This window comes from Arachis ipaensis, chromosome B03, assembly GCF_000816755.2.
Source record: "Arachis ipaensis cultivar K30076 chromosome B03, Araip1.1, whole genome shotgun sequence".
Lineage (NCBI taxonomy): Eukaryota > Viridiplantae > Streptophyta > Magnoliopsida > Fabales > Fabaceae > Arachis > Arachis ipaensis.
Window position 1 is genome coordinate 75,425,619 of NC_029787.2, and position 23,236 is coordinate 75,448,854.

At 37.8% G+C, this 23,236-nt stretch overlaps 2 long non-coding RNA genes across 2 annotated transcripts; both read right to left on the minus strand.

Moving 5' to 3' along the window:
* LOC110269727 lies at positions 2,856-3,572 on the minus strand. The gene is made up of 3 exons (XR_002358491.1): positions 3,408-3,572; positions 3,256-3,310; positions 2,856-3,158 (listed from the first exon to the last, which is right to left on the minus strand). It is a non-coding gene; the product is annotated as an uncharacterized LOC110269727 (long non-coding RNA).
* Positions 21,712-22,199, minus strand: LOC110269728. Its single transcript, XR_002358492.1, has 3 exons — positions 22,058-22,199; positions 21,907-21,961; positions 21,712-21,809 (listed from the first exon to the last, which is right to left on the minus strand). It is a non-coding gene; the product is annotated as an uncharacterized LOC110269728 (long non-coding RNA).

Here is a 23,236-nt window from a genome sequence, read left to right on the forward strand (position 1 = left end):
TCCCTTGTTCCAGTAGCTGGCGTGCCACGCCCAGCATTCAAGTGGCACTCCCAGGGTTATCTGGTCTTGGCATGCCATGCCTTAAAGCTCAAGTGGCACGCCCAGTCTTCTTCTTCTTTGGTTGCTGGGGTTGGCGTGCCACGTCTTAGACATCAAGTGGCAAGCCCAGTAAGTGGTTAGGCCTCTTCAAGCATTGTAGTGCCACACCTGAGACTCAAGTGGCACGCCCAAGTCAGGGTTGCTAGCTGGCGTGCCATGCCTTCAACACTAAGTAGTACACCCAAGTGTTGGACCTTCGCCTCCTTCTCTGGAAAATGTAACTGGCGTGCCACGCCTTGGTGTTCAAGTGGCACGCCCATGTTGGTTCGAACCCCTTCAAGCCTGGCGTGCCATGCCTAGAATCCCAAGTGGCATGCCCATGTGTTGGGTGATAGTTGGCATGCCATGCCTTCGATACCAAGTGGCACGCCCAATGTGTCCCCATTCTGGATCAGTGAACTAGCGTGCCACGCCTACAAGTCCAAGTGGCACGCCCATAGCATATGATGGGGTTGGCGTGCCACGCCCAGCCTGGCATGCCACGCCCCCTTTGTGGCCTACAATCTTGCTCTCTGGAAATATAACTGGCGTGCCACGCCTGGCCCCTGGCGTGTCACACCCTTGTCAAAGCTTCAAGGACTATTCTCTAGAAAATATAACTGGCGTGCCACGCCCATACTGTTTGGTGGCGTTTGTTCCAACTGGCACATCCAACTTCACACGTCCAGTTCTTTTTATTGTTTCCTTCCCCCTTTTATTGCTCTTTTCACCTGAAATTCAACACAAACCCATTTTAAAGCAAGATATCATAATATTTATCATTTGGTTCATGAAATTACATTGATTCAATGAGATTATGCTCTTTTTATGGTCCTTTCAGATGAAAGAAAGAGGTGGATGATGCAAATCATCAAGCTCACGCATCGGTTATGTTGCCAGACCCAACTCGGATAAGCGGGATTAAACCACCATCCTTATCTGTAGGTTTCATAAACAAGCAAGATTAAACCACCATCCTTGCTCGGAACACGCAAGCGGGATTAAACCACCATCCTTGCCTCCACAGTAAGCGACATTAAACCACCATCCTTACTGGGCACCTCGAACAAGCGGAATTACACCACCATCCTTGCTCGGGTTGCATTCACAAATCAATCTACAAGCGGGATTAAACTGCCGTCCTTGCCCAACATAAAATAATATGCAAGCGGGATCACACCACTGTTCTTGCTAAATAATTCACCCATACGTGAGTAGAATAGAACCTCTGGCCTCACTGCAGGCGGGATAAAACCACCATCTCTGCATATGCACAATAACCACGACAAGCAGGATCAAACCACCGTCTTTGCCGGGACAAAACTCTTTCAATAAACCAAGTCTTGGGATATAGTGCCCAGCTCACTTTTAACCTCATCATAGTCACTCTCATCCTCAATATTTCACCAGTCTTTTATCAGCAATTGTTACAACAATAACTCTCAAAAACATTTGATAATAGTATAAAAATCAATTCTTAAATCTCATACCCAAGGTAGTCACCAAAACAATCATCGGCAACCACATTACAATCTTGTTTTTAAAATATCAAATGAACTCGGAATTGCACAAACTTTATATCCATACGACCGTTTTGGATTAAGATTTCCATTAAACTAAAAATTATAATTTTTCACTTACTCTAGCTTCGAGAATAGAAGAAAACCCGTGACTACTCTGCAGTGCTTAAAAATCAGAAAACAGCAACAGCATGTAATATTCAAAATTCAATATAAAATCCAAGTTAAATCCAATGACCTTAAAAATTAACATACTTCAACTTCACTCATCCAGGTTTCTTTTTCAATTTGTTCTAGGTCAATACCATTTTTAATGAGAAAGTTATGTAACTAGGAAGTTGAGTAATTTTCTGCAGAATTCTGTTTTAAAAGCCAATGAGCATATCCTCTTTCAAGTCCCATAATTCACTCAGTGAAACATGGACAGCCCTGAAATTTAAATTACATATGATAAACATACTTAATTTTCTCCTCCAATTGATTGTATCTCAATACCAATCCAAAATCAAAAGTTATAAACTTTCAAAGTTATTGATTTAAGAGAACAGAAACTGGCTTTTACTGCATAACGCGTCATATTTCAAAAATTCATATCTTTAAAACTACAATTCCAAAAATTCTAAATTTTTTTAAAATTAAATTATTAGGACCAGAGTTTCATTTAAAATTGATTTCATTTCAAAATTCAAACTAGAGAATTTTCAATAGAGAAAACAAGTTGCTGCTATATTAAGCATTCTGCAGAAAAATCAGATTTAATAACCACACTTCAAAAATTTACCATAAATCATAAACTTAACGAAACTGTCTGACATTCACCAGTCTAGCTCCTTATATTCCCAAGCTTAATCCAGACTTGGTCCCATACAATTCTAATCATTACAGAATTAGTTATAGATTTTCAAAGTTTCTTACTTCATTTAAAGTAATGCAGAAAATTAGATCCCACGATTTAACATTGAAAAATCATAACTAATATTTCAGTTAATACAAAACCTTCAAAATTGAATCTTAACAATCATACTTATTATAGTTTACTTAGCTCTTAATTTCTTATCATTTCAAACACTATTGAGTTACTGGTTCACTTTCAAAATTACTGTTTGACTTCAAAACTCATATTTTCAGCAAGTAGTTCAACATTTTAAGATTCAATCCTTCAAATATTCTCTAAACTCAATTCCAATCAATCACCAAGTCCACCACCATTACAATAATTCACACCTATTACGGCCTCCGGCCCAATATCCAAATCAATTAACAATAAAATCAATAAATGCCATTCACTTTATAATGTCACAATAATTCTTAATCAATACACACATACACATAGCCATTCACTATCCAAAACAGCAACCAATTTCAATCCACACCTATCCTAGGGTCAACTATCCTAGGCATTCACATAACTTTACATAATGCCTACTCGAAACTCAAACCCGTACCTTGAATGTCGGCGGTTCCAACCCTTGAAGCCTTGTCTAGCTTAATCTCCAAGATCCACCACCCAAATTTGCCAATCAAATTCTACTTCATATCAAATTCAGCCCCAACAATTCTCTAATCCATATAATCTAGTTACAACAATATATCTTAACATTTATTCTAGGGTTCATACATAAAATTGGGGACAATGAAGAGAGTTAAGCTTTCTTACCTTAACCCACATGAAATATAGATGGAACCCACTAGAAATTCATACTAGAGCATCCCTAAACAACCAAAATCACAAAAATTCAATAACCCTAAAACCAAAAACGTGAATCTATAAGGAACAGAAAACTGGGCAAAAAAAGGAGTATTCCTTACCACAAATCTTAGATATAATTGAAGAGGATGAGGAGAGCTACGCGTAGCCGCAAACGGCTCGTCTATCGGAGCTCCGGATCAAAAGTTACAAGCAAAACAAGATGAAGTTGAATAGTGCTCTAGGTTTTAGTTACTCTCTTCTCTCTCACCGTGTTCTCTTTGAAAGGAGGGAAGAATGAGGTGTTTTGTGCTGAAATAGATCTTTGTATAGTGTGGGCTTAGAACACTTGGGCTCGGTTCACTCGGTTTAGCTTGGCTTAATTTCGGGGCCAAAACCTTTAAGATTAGAGTTTTAAATCGTATTTTAAATATTTCAATCTTCTCAAATTATAAATTCTAAATTCTAAATTCTAAATTTTATTTACTTATAATTAATTTACTCACTTGCAGTGCCAGACAGACTTAAGTCGGTACTGCCGGTTGAATTACCAGTACGTATTTTTACGCGTATTTCCATAGAAGATTATTATTTTTTCCCATTCGGAAAAATTCACTGAATCCAATTATCATAGTTAAATCTTCAAATTCCTTAGTCTTTATTTTTGAGTCCATCCGGACACGCTTTAACTATTTTAACTTGATGATTAATTATCCAATTAATCCTTTTATAATTTTCTCAGGTCTTACATCCTACCCACCTTAATAAAAATTTTGTCCTCAAAATTTGACCACTCGTAACCAACTCTAAATGATTCTTCCTCACATGTATCTCCACTTTCTATGTATGCATTTCAAGGTCCATCCGACTCCAGGCAATCTTCATTAATGAAGCTTCTTCAATTCCCATAGTAAGATTTATGACTTACATAACCTATTGTCACTCTTTATTGAATGCAACTGATAACTCCACGCTACTAACGCCCCTTCCGATTCCATAAACCTAATTCATATTGAATGTTCCAAACCGCTTTCACTGTGTTACTCTGATTATTAGTCACCAAGAACCTAGCTATTTCTCTATGTTAACCAAAAGTCACATTGTCTCAATACTGAGGAGAGTCCTTTCTCATATTTAACATTAAGCTCCTACATGTGCTATCTTACCCTGGTTCGACTCCGAACTTAACTAGCAAAACTTCTTTTCCTGCGACATCTCTCAACACCAGTCGGAACCTAACCACACTTAGCTCTCCAACCCCATATCAACACAACGGAGCATCAAACCCTCGCAACTTTATTACCATCCACTTTAGACTTAGATCAATCTGAAACTTTTTCCGCAAAAATCACCAGTTCACAACTTCTAGCAACAGCGTATACTTATAGGTTTAACCTTCCGTGTCCACAAATCATGCTCTAAGAAATTAACGTTTCAATGGTTGAGTTTAAAAAATGGACGTAATGCCAAAATAAGCTCAAGTGCATTCAAAGGAATACCTAGCCCAAAAGAGAACAAACAATTCGAGTGGCATCCAACAAGAATCGGAAAGATGCTCAGTGTTATGATCAAGTGAGGTCATAGAAAATAACGAAATGCACCAAAAAGAGAACTAAAGTAAATCTCAAGAAAGAAATTTCCAAATTAAAAATCCTTAGCAGAGACAAAAAGTTCATCGACTCGAAACATATCCCTGTTGGCTTTGGAAGAATTTTGAGTTCTTGAATGGAGGCAGCTCAACTCAACAGTGATCCCTCAAGGGTCGAAGGTTCTTGTGATTGGTTCAAAACAAGTTCGGACTCACATCAAAGAGTTCATGCAAGGATATATGCAAATGAGGAATAGAATTGGAAATATTCAAATTATTTCCAAGAAAGAATTTGGAATAAAGAACTTCAATGCAACTAACAAAAGAAGAGATAGATCAAGTCACAAGGATTTTATTGGTACTCTCATTCATATAAAATCTCACGTCGCCATCAAGATCACTGTGCTTCCATAGTGTTACTTTGATTCGCTTGCCTTTAAGAATTTAATTATTCGCCCACATCAACCAAAAATCTTCTTAAGTTCTGCCAAATCTAACGGCAATACTCTACGTGGCACTATTAAATTTAATCCTAGATGTGACACTAAGTTTGACACTTTTAGCTTTAAATCCTTATCTCCGTTACAAACTATGGATAAACGCGGTGTTCCAATATCATACAATGCATTTAGAATTCGGTTACCCATTTCACAATTACCTCATATTAGAGATTCTCAACCTTGTCGCTAAGACCGACTCGCATCCTAGTCCTTCCTGTTGGGACAATGTCTAGAGACATGCCCAGGCAATTCGTAGTGGTAGCATAATCCTAGCCCAGCCATGCATGACATTTTCGGATGATATCTTTCGCATCTCGGGCATCTCAAGTTTTCTTGGTAAGTCCCAGCCTACTTTCCCTTACCATGTTGATGAGCGGATAATTTATACGCTTTTTGGCATTGTTTTTAGTATGTTTTTAGTAGAATCTGGTTACTTTTACGGATGTTTTCATTAGTTTTTATGTTAAATTCACATTTCTAGACTTTACTATGAGTTTGTGTATTTTTCTATGATTTCAGGTATTTTCTGGCTGAAATTGAGGGACTTGAGCAAAAATCATATTCAGAGGTTGAAGAAGGACTGCTGATGCTATTGGATTCTGACCTCCCTGCACTTAAAATGGATTTTCTGGAGCTACAAAACTCAAAATGGCGCGCTTCCAATTGCATTGGAAAGTAGACATCCAGGGCTTTCCAGAAATATATAATAGTCTATACTTTGCCCAAGTTTAGATGACGCAAACTGGCGTTCAACGCCAGCTCTCTGCCCAATTCTGGCGTCCAGCGCCAGAAACAAGTTGCAAAGTGGAGTTCAACGCCCAAACTGGCACAAAAGCTGGCGTTCAACTCCAAGAATGACCTCTCTACGTGTAGACTTCAAGCTCAGTCCAAGCACACACCAAGTGGGCCCCGGAAGTGGATTTATGCATCAATTACTTACTTCTGTAAACCCTAGTGACTAGTTTATTATAAATAGAACTTTTTATCATTGTATTCGTAGTCTTGGTTACTCTGGTTCCCCTCTGGGGCCGAAACCAATGAACTCCATTATCACTTATGTATTTTCAATGGTAGAGTTTCTGCACTCCATAGATTAAGGTGTGGAGCTCTGCTGTTCCTCAAAGATTAATGCAAAGTACTACTGTTTTCTATTCAATTCATCTTATTTCGCTTCTAAGATATTCATTCGCACTTCAACCTAAATGTGATGAACGTGACAATCATCATCATTCCCTATGAACGCGTGCCTGACAACCACTTCCATTCTACATTAGATTGAATGAGTATCTCTTAGATCTCTTAATCAGAATCTTCGTGGTATAAGCTAGATTGATGACGGCATTCATGAGAGTCCGGAAAGTCTAAACCTTGTCTGTGGTATTCCGAGTAGGACTCTGGTTAGGTAATAGGTAATTTTTTTTTGTTTTATTTTCAAAAATTTTTCAAAATTCTTTCAAAAATTTCTCCTTTGTTTTCGAAAAAAAAAATTTAAATAAAAATATTTTCAAAAATATATTTTTCTTCAGAATTTTTAAGAATGAATTCTAGTGTTTCATGAAGCATGTGGAAACCTGGCTGGCTGTAAAGCCATGTCTAATTCTTCCGTGTAGGGCATGTCAGGCATGTCATGTTTGAGTTACATACTAAAGCTTGGCTGGCTATTAAGCCATGCCTGACCCTTTGATTGGAGCTTTAGGCTAAAGAGCATAAGATTCCTGGAATTCATATTAAAAATTTTGGAATCCTTATTTTCCTTTTTCAAAATAATTTTCGAAAAAAATTCCAAAAAAATTTAGAAAATCATAAAAATCAAAAAAATATTTTTGTGTTTCTTGTTTGATGTGTCATGTTATAAGTTTGGTGTCAATTGCATACTCATCTTGCATTTTTCGAAAATTCATACATTCATAGTGTTCTTCATGATCTTCAAGTTGTTCTTGGTAAGTCTTCTTGTTTGATCTTGATGTTTTCTTGTTTTGTGTTTTATGATGTTTTTCATATGCATTCTTGCATTCATAGAGTCTAAGCATCAAAGATTTCTAAGTTTGGTGTCTTGCATGTTTTCTTTGTATTAAAAATTTTTCAAAAATGTATTCTTGATGTTCATTATGATCTTCATAGTGTTCTTGGTGTTCATCTTGACATTCATAGCATTCTTGCATGCATTCATTGTTTTGATCCATAACTTTCATGCATTGCATCATTTTTCTTGTTTTTCTCTCTCATCATAAAAATTCAAAAATCAAAAAAATATCTTTCCCTTTTTCTCTCTTAAAATTTCAAAAATTAGATTTGACTTTTTCAAAAATTTTTAAAATCTAGTTGTTTTTATGAGTTAAATCAAATTTTCAATTTAAAAAAATCTTATCTTTTTCAAAATCTTTTTCAAAAATCAAATCTTTTTTTCAATTTTTTTTAGTTATTTTCGAAAATTTCAAAAATATTTTTCAAAAATCTTTTTCTTAATTTTACATCATATTTTCGAAAATAACATCATCAATTAATGTTGTGATTCAAAAATTTCAAGTTTGTTACTTACTTGTTAAGAAAGATTCAAACTTTAAGTTCTAGAATCATATCTTGTGATTTCTTGTGAATCAAATCATTAATTGAGATTTTAAAAATCAAATCTTTTTCAAAAACTAATTTCTATCATATCTTTTCAAAAATATCTTCTTATCTTACCTTTTTCAAAAAAGTGATTGCAAAATATCTTTTCTAACTTCTTAACTTCTTATCTTTTCAAAATTTGTTTCAACTAACTAACTAACTTTTTGTTTGTTTCTTACCTTTTTCAAAACTACCTAACTAACTCTCTCTCTCTAATTTTCAAAAAAATATTTCCTCTTTTTCAAAATTTCTTTTTTATTAATTATTTTAATTTTTGATTTTAATTTTCGAAAATTACTAACCTTTTTCAAAAACTATTTTCGAAAATCACTAACTCTTTTTAAAAAAATAATTTTCAAAAATTCTCTTCCTCTCTCATCTCCTTCTATTTATTTATTCATCTACTAACACTCCTCTTCATCTCACATCTCTGCTCCTATCATCACCTTTGTGTTTGGATTATCCATTCTTTTCTTCCACTCACACAGGGACCTCTAAACTGTGGTATAAAGAATCCCTATTATTATTATTATTATTTTTTTTTGTGCCCTCTTCTTTGTCATATGAGCAGGAGTAAAGACAAGAATATTCTTGTTGAAGCAGATCCAGAACCTGAAAGGACTCTGAAGAGAAAACTAAGAGAAGCTAAATTACAACAATCCAGAGATAACCTTACAGAAATTTTCGAACAAGAAGAGGAGATGGCAGCCAAAAATAATAATAATGCAAGGAGGATGCTCGATTGATGTGGACAGAGGAGAATTGATCCTTCAATTAAATAAGGACAACCTTGTGTTTACAACTCAAGGATCTCTCTCTGCATCCATGAAGAGGAAGTAGAAAAAGCTTCTCTCAAAGCAGAGTCAACCAAAGCCCCCACAGTCAAACTCTAAGTTTGGTGTTGGGAGGCCACAACCAAACTCTAAGTTTGTTGTCAAACCCCCATATCCAAACTCTAAGTTTGGTGTTGGGAGGTCTCAACAAAGCTCTGCACATCTGTGAGGCTCCATGAGAGCCCACTGTCAAGCTATCGACATTAAAGAAGCGCTTGTTGGGAGGCAACCCAATGTTTATTTATCTAATTTTATTTTTTGTTTTTTATGTTTTCTTAGGTTCATGATCATGTGGAGTCACAAAATAAATATAAAAATTGAAAACGGAATCAAAAACAGTGGAAGAAAAATCACACCCTGGAGGAAGCACCTGTCTGGCGTTCAACGCCAGAACAGAGCATGGTTCTGGCGCTGAACGCCCAGAGCAAGCATGGTTCTGGCGTTCAACGCCAAAAATGGGCAACAAATGGGCATTGAACGCCCAAAATGGGCACCAACCTGGCGCTGAACGCCCAGAGTTGGATACAAGGGCATTTTTATATGCTTAATGGGTGCAGGGATGTAAATCCTTGAACACCTCAGGATCTGTGGACCCCACAGGATCCCCACCTACCTCCACTCACTCTCTTCTCTCTTCTCAATCACCCTCTATTCCCAATAAACACTCTTCCCCAACACCCTTCACCTATCACCTCCATCCCTCTTCCCTATTAACCCTTCATCACTCACAATCACCCACTCTTCCCCATAAACCTGCCCAATAAACTCCACCTACCTTCAAAATTCAAAATCAATTTCCCACCCAAACCCCCTAAATGGCCGAACTTACCCCCTCTCCCTTCCCTATATATAGCCCCCCTTTCTTTTTCATTTTCACACAACACAACCCTCTCTTCTATTCTTGACCAAAAACACATCTCCCCCTCTCCTCCATATTTTCTTCTTCTTCTTCATCTAATCTTTCTTCTCTTGATCGAGGGCGAGCAATATTCTAAGTTTGGTGTGGTAAAAGCATAAGCTTTTTGTTTTTCCATTACCATTGATGGCACCCAAGATCGGAAAATCCTCTAGAAAAGGAAAAGGGAAGACAAAAACTTCCACCTCCGAGTCATGGGAGATGGAAAGGTTCATCTCCAAAGCCCATCAAGACCACTTCTATGATGTTGTGGCCAAGAAGAAGGTGATCCCTGAGGTCCCTTTCAAGTTCAAGAGAAATGAGTATCCGGAGATCCGACATGAAATCCAAAGAAGAGGTTGGGAAGTCCTAACAAACCCCATCCAACAAGTCGGCATCCTAATGGTTCAAGAGTTCTATGCCAATGCATGGATCACTAGGAACCATGATCAAAGTAAGAACCCGAACCCAAAGAATTATGTTACAATGGTTCGGGGGAAATACTTAGATTTTAGTCTGGAGAATGTGAGGTTGGCGTTTAACTTGCCTATGATGCAAGGAGATGAGCGCCCCTACACTAGAAGGGTTAACTTTAATCAAAGGTTGGACCAAGTCCTCATGAACATATGTGTGGAAGGAGCTCAATGGATGATTGACTCCAAAGGCAAGCCGGTTCAACTAAGAAGATTGGACCTCAAGCCTGTGGCTAGAGGATGGTTGGAGTTCATCCAACGCTCCATCATCCCCACTAGCAACCAATCTGAAGTTACTGTGGATCGGGCCATCATGATCCATAGCATCATGATTGGAGAAGAAGTAGAGGTTCATGAAGTCATCTCCCTTGAACTCTACAAAATAGCCGAAAAGCCCTCTCCTGGGGCAAGGCTAGCTTTTCCTCATCTTATCTGCCATCTATGTTACTCAGCTGGAGCTTCCATAGAAGGAGACATTCACATTGAGGAAGAGAAGCCCATCACTAAGAAAAAGATGGAGCAAGCAAGAGAGCCCATTCATGGAGCTCAACAGGCGCAGGAAGCTCATCACAGATCCCGGAGATGCCTCATATGCATTTTCCTCCACAAAACTATTGGGAGCAAATCAACACCTCCCTAGGAGAATTAAGTTCCAACATGGGACAACTAAAGGTGGAACATCAAGAGCACTCCTTCATCCTTCATGAAATAAGAGAAGATCAAAAAGCAACGAGGGAGTAGTAACAAAGACAAGGAAGAGACATAGAAGAGCTAAAGGACATCATTGGTTCCTCAAGAAGGGAACGCCACCATCACTAAGGTGGACTCATTCCTTGTTCTTACTTTCTCTGTTTTTCGTTTTCTCTATGTTAAGTGCTTATCTATGTTTGTGTCTTCATTACATGATCATTAGTAGTTAGTAACTTTGTCTTAAAGTTATGAATGTCCTTAAGCAGGCTTTTCCAACCCCTTCTGTAGGAAATAAACCTGCAGCAACTAAGGTTAAAGAATATAAAGCCAAGATGCCTTATTCTTAGAAACTCCGCCAAGCGGAAAAGGATAAACAATTTGCTCGCTTTGCAGACTATCTCAGGACTCTTGAACTAAAAATTCTGTTTGCAGAGGCACTTGAGCAAATACCCTCTTATGCTAAGTTCATGAAAGAGATCTTAAGTCATAAGAAGGATTGGAGAGAAACTGAAAAAGTTTTCCTCACTGAAGAATGCAGTGCAGTCATATTGAAAAGCTTACCAGAGAAGCTTAAAGATCCCGGAAGCTTTATGATACCATGCACATTAGAGGGTGCTTGTACCAAGACAGCTCTATGTGATCTTGGGGTAAGTATCAACCTAATACCTGCATCCACTATCAAAAAGCTTGGTTTGGTTGATGAAGTTAAACCAACCCGGATATGCCTCCAACTTGCTGATGGCTCCATTAAAATCCCATCAAGCGTAATTGAGGACATGATTGTCAAGGTTGGGCCATTCACCTTTCCCACTGACTTTGTAGTGCTGGAAATGGAGGAGCACAAGAGTACACCTCTCATTCTAGGAAGACCATTCCTAGCAACTGGACGAACCCTCATTGACGTCCAAAAAGAGGAGATAACCCTGAGAGTCAATGAGCTTGAGTTTAAGTTGAATGCTGTCAAAGCTATGCAGCATCTAGACACATCAAAAGACTGCATGAGCGCTGATATTATTGACTCCATGGTGGAAGAGGTCAATATGACTGAGAGTCTTGAATCAGAGCTAGAGGACATTTTTAAAGATGTTCAGCCTGATCTAGAGGAACCAGAGAAAATAGAAGAACCTCTAAAAACTCCTCAAGAAGAGGAGAAGCCTCCTAAACCCGAGCTCAAACCACTACCACCATCCCTGAAATATGCATTTCTGGGAGAAGATGACACTTTTCCCGTGATCATAAGCTCTACCTTTGAGCCACAGGAAGAGAAAGCACTAATTCAGGTGCTAAGGACACACAAGACAGCTCTTGGGTGGTCCATAAGTGATCTTAAGGACATTAGCCCAGCCAGATGCATGCACAAGATCCCATTGAAGGATGATGCTAAGTCAGTGGTTCAACCACAGAGGTAGCTGAATCCAGCCATGAAGGAGGTGGTGCATAAAGAGGTCACTAAGTTACTAGAAACTGGGATTATTTATCCTATTTCTGATATCCCCTGGGTGACCTGTCCAAGTTGTCCCCAAGAAGGGAGGCATGACAGTGGTTCATAATGAAAAGAATGAACTGGTTCCTACAAGAACAGTTACAGGGTGGCGTATGTGTATTGACTACAGAAGGCTCAATACAGCCACTAGAAAGGATCATTTTCCTTTACCATTCATAGACCAGATGCTAGAGAGACTAGCAGGTCATGAATACTACTGCTTTTTGGATGGCTATTTAGGTTACAACCAAATTGCAGTAGATCCTTAGGACCAAGAGAAAACAGCATTCACATGTCCATCTGGGGTATTCACCTACAGAAGGATGCCATTTGGTCTGTGCAATGCACCTGCAACCTTTCAGAGGTGCATGTTCTCTATTTTTTCTGATATGGTAGAGAAATTTCTGGAAGTCTTCATGGATGACTTCTCAGTATTTGGAGACTCATTCAGCTCCTGTCTTGACCATCTAGCACTTGTTCTAAAAAGGTGCCAAGAGACTAACCTGATTTTAAACTGGGAGAAATGTCACGTTATGGTGACTGAAGGAATTGTCCTTGGCCACAAAATTTCGAACAAGGAAATAGAGGTGGATCAAGATAAGGTAGAGGTAATTGAAAAATTACCACCACCTACCAATGTTAGGGCAATCAGAAGCTTTCTGGGGCATGCAGGATTCTATAGGAGGTTTATAAAAGATTTTTCAAAAATTGCAAAACCTCTGAGCAATCTGCTAGCTGGTGACACGCTATTTGTATTTGACACAAAGTGCCTGCAGGCATTTGAAACTCTGAAAGCTAAGCTTGTCACAGCATCAGTCATTTCTGCACCAGACTGGACATTACCATTCGAACTAATGTGTGATGCCAGTGACCATGCCATTGGTGTAGTATTGGGACAGAGGCATAACAAGCTTCTGCATGTCATTTACTATGCTAGTCGTGTTTTGAATGACGCACAGAAGAATTACACAACCACAGAAAAGGAGTTGCTTACAGTGGTTTATGCCATTGACAAGTTCAGATCTTATTTAGTAGGATCAAAAGTAATTGTGTATACTAACCATGCTGCTCTAAAATATCTCCTCACAAAGCAGGATTCAAAACCCAGACTCATAAGATGGGTGTTGCTTTTGCAAGAGTTTGATATAGAAATAAGAGACAGAAAAAGGACAGAGAACCAAGTAGCTGATCACCTATCCCAGATAAAACCAGTAGCAGGAGCGTCCCTCCCTCCTACTGAGATCTCTGAAACCATTCCGGATGAGCAACTCTTTGTCATTCTGGAAGTACTGTGGTTTGTAGACATTGCAAACTATAAAGCTGTGAGATTCATACCCAAAGAGTACAGTAAGCAGCAAACAAAAAAATTGGTTTCTGATGCAAAGTACTACCTGTGAGATGAACTATATCTCTTTAAGAGGTGTGTAGACGGAGTAATCCGTAGATGTGTTCCTAGGGAAGAGGCACAGAAGATCCTATGGCATTGCCATGGATCACAATATGGAGGACATTTTGGAGGTGAGCGAACAGCCACAAAGGTTCTCCAATGTGGCTTCTACTGGCCTACTCTCTATAGAGACTCCCGAAAGTTTGTACGTAACTGTGACAGTTGCCAGATAGCTGGTAATCTGCCTTACGATTTTGCCATGCCTCAGCAAGGAATTTTAGAGATTGAGTTGTTTGATGTATGGGGTATTGACTTCATGGGGCCTTTCCCACCATCATATTCAAACACTTATATTCTGGTGGCAGTAGACTATGTATCTAAATGGGTAGAGGCAATTGCAACACCTACTAATGATACTAAGATAGTGATGAAGTTCCTCTAGAAGCATATCTTCAGCAGGTTTGGTGTCCCTAGGATACTGATCAGTGATGGAGGTACTCATTTCTGCAATAAACAGCTTAACTCTGCTCTGGTCTGATATGGAATTAACCATAAAGTGGCAACTCCATATCATCCACAGACAAATGGGTAGGCTGAAGTCTCAAATAGAGAACTAAAACGAATCCTGGAATGGACTGTAAGTACCCGTAGAAGGGATTGGAAAAGAAGTCTGGATGATGCTCTGTGGGCGTACAGAACAGCATTCAAGACTCCTATAGGGACCTCTCCATACCAGCTGGTGTATGGAAAAGCCTGTCATCTGCCAGTGGAACTGGAACACAAGGCCTACTGGGCAACCAGGTTCCTAAACCGTGATGCTAAGGTAGCTGGAGAGAAAAGATTACTCCAGTTGAATGAGCTGGAGGAGTTTAGACTCAATGCTTTCAAAAATGCTAAAATTTATAAAGAGAAAGCAAAAAGATGGCATGACAAAAGGCTGTCATCTAGAGTCTTTGAGCCAGTACAGAATGTCCTACTGTTTAACTCTAGGCTCAGATTATTCTCTGGGAAATTGAAGTCCCGGTGGAGGGGACCATATGTGATCATAAGTATGTCACCATATGGATATGTAGAGCTTCAGGATATGGACTCTGATAAAAAGTACATTGTCAATGGATAGAGAGTCAAACATTATCTTGAAGGCAATGTTGAGCAAGATTGCTCAAAACTGAGACTAAATTAAAAGCTCAGTAAAAGTCCAGCTAAAGACAGTAAAAAGCACTTACTGGGAGACAACCCAGCCATTATAAAAAATTAGATGTTTATAGCAATTATATAAGTTTATTTAATTTTCTTCCTAATGTTAGCTAGTGCATTTCAGTGAATAAGTCAGGAAAATGGAGGTTCAAGACATAAAACAGAGAAATCACAGAGAAAAGGAGCTCACTGGCGTCAAAATGCCCGTAAAGAGGCAATTTGGGCGTTAAACGCCAGAATGGCTACCATTCTGGGCGTTAAACGCCAGAATGGATACCATTCTGGGCGTTTAATGCCAGTAAAGGTATCATTCTAGGCGTTAAACGCCAGAATGGGCAGCATTCTGGGCGTTCAGAAAAACGCCCAGTAAAGAAGGACTTCTGGTGTTTAACGCCAGCCAGGGTACCTGGAAGGGCGTTAAACACCCAAAATGGTCACCAGATGGGCGTTAAACGCTAGAATGGGTATCATCCTGGGCGTTTAACACCAGAACAGCTAGGGGAGAGGTAATTTCGTTTCCAATTCAATTTTTTTCGAATTTTCATGTTTTAACTCAAAATTATCTGCATCCAAACATTCATTTTTTTTAATTTCCATTAACAAAAATTCATAATCTTATAAATTCTTTTTAATTCTCTTTCAATTCTTTTCAATTCTTTTTCAAAAACTCATTCATCTTTCCAATTTCTTTTCAAATCTTTTTAATTCATTCACATTATCTTTTATTTCTTAGATGCATAAACAAAAATTCAGATTTAAATTTTGAAAACAATCTTCTCTTTTTCATATCATGTTTATCTTTTATCAATCATACCTTTCAAATCATATCTTTTTCTAAAAATTCAAACCTTTTCCCCCTCCCCTTTATTTATACATTTGGCCATCCCCTTTACTCCATCATTCGAATCCTTCTCTCCATCTATTCATCTTCTTTCTTTTTATTTTGCTTGAGGGCAAGCAAATCTCTAAGTTTGGTGTGATTTTCGTGATCCCTGAGTTAAAACAAACCAATCTCATGGCACCCAAAGGAAGACAAACCGCTTCAAGAGACAAGAAAGAAAGCAAAGAAAGCAATCCAAAACCACATTAGATGCATGAGAACTTCTGCACCAAAGAACATGCAGACCATTATTTCAAAATTGTGTGCAGAAGATCAGTGACCCCGAAAGTTAGGTTCAATCTGAAAGAAGATGAATACCCGGAGATCCAAGAGCAGATTCAAAATAGGGACTGGGAAGTCCTGGCTAATCCTGAGATACATGTTGGAATAAACATGGTCCGGGAATTCTATGCAAATCTGTGGATGACAGAAAAGCAAGATTAGAGGGAACTGCTTTCTACTCCTTTCGGACTATGGTCAGAGGGAAGATTATTTACTTCCACTTTGACAAAGTGAGAGAAGTTCTTAAACTTCCTCAACTACAAGATGATCCAGAGTCCTTTAATAGGAGAATGACCAAGGATAAAAGGCTAGATCAAGTTCTAGAGGACATATGCTTCCTTGGAACTAAGTGGATTACCATTTCAAAAGGTGTCCCAAACCAGTTAAAGAGAGGAGATCTCAAACCAGTTGCTAGAGGTTGGCTGGATTTCATTGGGCGTTCTATACTCCCAACCAGCAACCGATCTGAAGTCACTGTCAAGAGGGCAGTGATGATTCACTGTATTATGCTAGGGAAGGAGGTAGAGATTCATCAGCTGATCCCAGTTGAAATTTACATGTTTGCAAACAAGGAATCCACTGAGGCCAAATTGGCCTACCCAAGCTTGATTAGTCTGTTATGTAAAGATGTGGGGGTACAGATAGGTGTGGATGAATATATCACAGTTGAACGCCCAATCACCAAAAAAGTGATGGATGGACCTCAAATTCAAGATAGCCCCATCAAGAGGGGGACGCATGAGCTCCTCCCAGAAATTCCTCAATTTGACTATTGGGCCCGCTTAGAAGCATCTGTCACCAAGCTGCAAGAAGCTGTGAATTAACTCAAAGAAGAGCAGCAGAATCAAAACAGCATGCTCTGCAAAATGCTTATAGAACAAGAGAAACAAGGGCGCGAGATACAGTAGCTAAAGCATCAGAAGCTGTCCCTTGAAGAGTTGAATGTCCCTCAGATTGAAGGAGCACCTACCCCTCAAAATCAAGGTTTTTGAGTCCTAACTCTGTGATAACTTTTATTATTAGAAACCTATTCTAAGAGTTACATGAGCATTAGTATTAGAGTCATTTATTTTTATGTCTTTAATTTCCTTTCTTTTATTGTTATTTGTCTGCTTTTATGTTTATTTTATGTCTTATTTTTACCACATAATCATTAAAGTTTAGAGTCTATGTCTTAAAGCTATGAATGATTCCATGAATCCCTCATCTTTCTTAAATGAGAAACGTTTTTAATTGCAAAAGAACAAGAAGTGCATAGTTTTGAAATTTATCTTGAAATTAGCTTAATTATTTTGATGTGGTGGCAATACTTTTTGTTTTCTGAATGAATGCTTGAACAGTGCATATTTTTTATGGTGAAGTTTATGAATGTTAAAATTGTTGGCTCTTGAAAGAATAATGAAAAAAGAGAAATGTTGTTGATAATCTAAAAAATCATAAAATTGATTCTTGAAGCAAGAAAAAGCAGTGAAAAATAAAATCTTGGAGAAAAAATGGCGAAAAAAAATAAAGAAAAAGAAAGAAAACGAAAAGCAAGCAGAAAAAGCCAATAGTCCTTTAAACTAAAAGACAAGGGTAAATAGGATCAAAGGCTTTGAGCATTAATGGATAGGAGGGCCCAAAGGAATAAAATCCTGGCCTAAGCGGCTAAACCAAGCTGTCCCTAACCATGTGCTTGTGGCGTGAAGGTGTCAAGTGAAAAGCTTGAGACTGAACGGTTAAAGTCGTGGTCCAAAGCAAAAAGAGTGTGCTTAAGAGCTCTGGGCACCTCTAACTGGGGACTCTAGCAAAGCTAAGTCACAATCTGAAAAGGTTCACCCAGTCATGTGTCTGTGGCATTTATGTATCCGGTGGTAATACTGGAAAACAAAATGCTTAGGGTAACGGCCAAGACTCATAAAGTAGCTGTGTTCAAGAATCAACATACTGAACTAGGAGAATCAATAACACTATCTGAATTCTGAGTTCCTATGGATACCAATCATTCTAAACTTCAAAGGATAAAGTGAGATGCCAAAACTGTTCGGAAGTAAAAAGCTACTAAGTCCCGCTCATCTAATTAAAACTAATCTTCATTGATAATTTTCGAATTTATTGTATATTCTCTTCTTTTTATCCTATTTTGTTTTCAGTTGCTTGGGGACAAGCAACAATTTAAGTTTGGTGTTGTGATAAGCAGATAATTTATACCCTTTTTGGCATTGTTTTTACATAGTTTTTAGTATGTTTTAGTTACTTTTTATTATATTTTTATTAGTTTTTATTCAAAAAACACATTTCTGGACTTTACTATGAGTTTGTGTGTTTTCCTGTAATTTTAGGTATTTTTTGGCTGAAATTGAGGGACCTGAGCAAAAATCTGATTCAGAGGCTGAGAAAGGACTGCAGATGCTGTTAGATTTTGACCCTCCTGCACTCGAAGTGGATTTTCTGGAGCTACAGAAGCCCAATTGGCACGCTCTCAATTGCGTTGGAAAGTAGACATCTTGGACTTTCAAACAATATATAATAATTCATACTTTGCTTGAGATTTGATGGCCCAAACTGGCGTTAAAATCTAGCCAAAAACTTTCTGGCGTAAAATGCTAGAGCTGGCATAATTCTTGGCGTTAAACACCCATTTTGGCACCCAGGGTGGCGTTTAACTCCAACTTGAGGCATATGCACGTGAAAGCTTGAAAGCTCAGCCCAAACACTCACCAAGTAGGTCCCAGAAGTAGATTTCTGCACTATCTGCACTTAGTTACTCATTTTCTGTAAACCTAAGTTACTAGTTAGTACAAAAACTACTTTTAGAGATTCATATTGGCAACTCATGACATTTTACACTTGATATTGTATCTTCTACGGCATGAGTCTCTAAACCCCATTTGTGGGGTGAGGAGCTCTGCTATGTTTCAATGGATTAATGCAATTACTACTATTTTCTATTCAATCACACTTGATTCTATTCTAAGATACTCACTCATACTTCAATATAGAGCATGTGATGAACCGTGACACTCATCATTATTCTCAATTCTATGAACGCGTGCCTAACAACCACTCCCGTTTTATCTGAGCTCAATGTAGTCATTGGGCGATAGCTTGAGTGCGTATTTCTTCATGGTAGAGGCTAGAACCAATTGACAGCATTCCTGGGATCCGGAAAGTCTAAACCTTGTCTATGGTATTCCGAGTAGGATCTGAGAAGGGATAACTGTGACGAGCTTCAAACTCAAGAATGTTGGGCGCAGTGACAGTGTGCAAAAGGATAGAGAGAAATCTGACAGTTGATTAGCCGTGTAGAGATCGTACCTGGTATTTTTCATCCGAGAGAATCATACAGCTCGCCATTGAAGGAAGCCATGCGTGTTTGGAGAAGAAGACAGTAGGAAAACAGAGATTCAGATGACAGAGCATCTCTGGAACCTCAACCTGTTCCTCATTACTGAATCACAAGTACCATTTATTTCATGTTATTTACTTTTCATAAACAAAATCAATTATCTCATTTAAATCTCCTGACTAGGATTTACAAGATAACCATAGCTTGCTTCAAGCCGACAATCTCCATGGGATCGACCCTTACTCACGTAAGGTATTACTTGGACGACCCAGTGCACTTGCTGGTTAGTTGTGCAGAGTTGTGAAAAGTGTAATCACAATTTCGTGCACCAGGCACCTCGAACAAGTGGGATTACACCACCATCATTGCTCGAGTTGCATTCACAAATCAATCTACAAGCGGGATTAAACCACCGTGCTTGCCCAACGTAGAACAATAAGCAAGCGGGATCACACCATTATCCTTGCTAAACAATTTACCCATATATGAGTGGAATAGAACCTCCGTCCTCACTGCAGGCAGGATAAAACCACCATCCCTGCATATGCACAATAACCACGACAAGCGGGATTAAACCACCGTCCTTGCGGGGACAAAACTCTTTCAATAAACCAAGTCCCTGGGATATAGTGCCTGGCTCACTTTTACCCTCATTATAGTCACTCTCATCCTCAATATTTCACCAGTCTTTTATCAGCAATTGTTGCAACAATATACTCTCAAAAACTTTTGATAATAGTATAAAAATCAATTCTTAAATCTCATACCCAAGGTAGTTACCAAAACAATCATCGACAGCCAAATTACAATCTTGTTTTTAAAATATCAAATGAACTCAGAATTGTACAAACTTTATATCCATATGATCATTTCGGATTAAGCTTTCAATTAAACCAAAAACTATAATTTTTTACTTACTCTAGCTTCGGGAATAAAAGAAAAACCATGACTGCTCTGCGGTGCTTAGAAAACAGCAACATCATGTGATATTCAAAATTCAATATTAAATCCAAGTTAAATCCAATGTCCTTAATAATTAACATACTTCAAGTTCACTCATCCAGATTTCTTTTTCAATTAGTTTCAGGTCAATACCATTTTTAATGAGAAAGTTATGTAACTTGGAAGTTGAGTAATTTTCGGCAGAATTCTGTTTTAAAAGCCAATGAGCATATCCTCTTCCAAGTCCCATAATTCACTCAGTAAAATATGCACAGCACTAAAATTTAAATTACATATGCTAAACATACTTAATTTTTACCTCCAATTGGTTTCACCTCAATACCAATCCAAAATCAAAAGTTATAAACTTTCAAAGTTACTGATTTAAGAGAACAGAATCTGGCTTTTACTGCATAATGTGTCATATTTCAAAAATTCATATCTTTAAAAATACAATTCCAAAAATTCTAAATTTTTTAAAAAATTAAATTATTAGGACCAGAGTTTCATTTAAAATTGATTTTATTTCAAAATTCAAACTAGACAATTTCCATTAGAGAAAACAAGTTGCTGCTGTGTTAAGCATTCTACAGAAAAATCAGATTTAACAACCACACTTCAAAAATTTACCATAAATCATAAACTTAACGAAAAGGTCTCAAATTCACCAGTCCAGCTCCTTATATTTCCAAACTTAATCCAGACTTGGTCCCTTACAATTTCGATCATTACAGAATTAGTTATAGATTTTCAAAGTTTCTTACTTCATTTAAAATAATGCAGAAAATCAGATCTCACAATTTAACTTTGAAAAATCATAACTAATATTCCAGTTAATACAAAATCTTCAAAATTGAATCTTAACAATCATACTTATTATAGTTTACTTAGCTCTTAATTTCTTATCATTTCAAACACTATTGAGTTACTGGTTCACCTTCAAAATTGTCGTTTGACTTCAAAACTCTGATTTTCACCAGGTAGTTCAACATTTTAAGATTCAATCCTTCAAATATTCTCTAAACTCAATTCCAATCAATCACCAAGTCCACCACCATTACAATAACTCACACCAATTACCTTCACTTACCTCATAAGGGTTTCCTCACCCTATTACGGCCTTTGGCCCAATATCCAAATCAATTAACAATAAAATCAATAAATGCCATTCAATTTATAATGTCACAACAATCCTTAATCAGTACACACATACATATAGCCATTCACAACAACCAATTTCAATCCACACCTATCCCAGGGTCAACTAACCTAGGCATTCACATAACTTTACATAATGCCTACCCGAAACTCAAAGCCGTACCTTAAATGTCGGCGGTTCCAACCCTTGAAGCCTTGCCTAGCTCAATCTCCAAGGTCCACCACCCAAATTTGCCAATCAAATTCTACTTCATATCAAATTCAGCCCCAACAATTCTCTATTCCATATAATCTAGTCACAACAACATATCTCAACATTTATTTTAGGGTTCATACATAAAATTGGGGATAATGAAGAGAGTTAAGCTTCCTTACCTTAACCCACATGAAATATAGATGGAACCCACTAGAAATTCATGCTAGAGCATCCCTAAACAACCAAAATCATAAAAATTCAACAACCCCAAAACCAAAAACATGAATTAGTAAGGAACAGAAAACTGGGCAAAAAATGAGAGTTTTTTACCACAAATATTAGATATAATTGAAGAGGATAAGGAGAGCTACGCGTGGCTGCAAACGGCTCGTCAATCGGAGCTCCGGATCAAAAGTTACAAGCAAAACAAGATGAAGGTGAATAGTACTCTAGGTTTTCGTTACTCTCTTCTCTCTCACCGTGTGTTCTCTTTGAAAGGAGGGAAGAATGAGGTGTTTTGTGCTGAAATAGATCTTTGTATAAGGTGGGCTTGGGCCACTTGGGCCCGGTTCACTTGATTTAGTCCGTTTTTGGGCCAAAACCTTTTAGATGGGAGTTTTAAATCGTATTTTGAATATTTCAATCTTCTCAAATTATAAATTTTAAATTCTTAATCTTATTTACTTATAATTAATTTACTCACTTGCAGTGCCAGACAGACTTAAGCCGGTACTGCCGGTTGAATTACTAGTACATGTATTTACGCGTATTTCCGCAGAAGATTATTATTATTTTTTCCCCATTCGGAAAAATTCACTGAATCCAATTATCATAATTAAATCTTCAAATTCCTTAGTCTTGATTTTTGACTCCATCTGGACACGCTTTAACTATTTTAACTTGATGATTAATTATCTAACTAATCCTTTTATAATTTTCTCGGGTCTTACACCAATCATATAGATTGAAATCAAAGAAATTCAATATCAACATATTCATTTCCTTTTTACTAGAAATTCAAAAGTCAACTAATTTAACAACACACGTGACAATCTCAACAAAAAATCATTTACATCACTAACATTCAACCATTTGCATTAACCTACTAAACTTGTCAGGTATTCAAAGCCTAAAATATTTTCTTATTTAAAACAATCCCCTACCTTGAGTAATCAAGTCCGCAGTGACTTTAATGCGATAAAATCTCGTTTCCCTCGGCCCGCAACAGCAGCAACTGCATCCACAGCTCTGCTTACTTTCGCAACAACAGAAACAGCTTTAAGTGTAACATGCAACCTCAATAATCCAATCCTAAATCATCAATATCGCGAATTCCTTAATAACGTACAATAGAATACTAACTATGAGGTTTCCGAAACAGAGATACTTACTACAACAAAAGAACGAAGCAGCTGCGACATCTGAACTGATCAGGCTGTAGCTCCGACAACTATCCCAAGCAACAACGGTGATCAGAAGCTCGGTGACGGAAACTGTAACAACCATGCA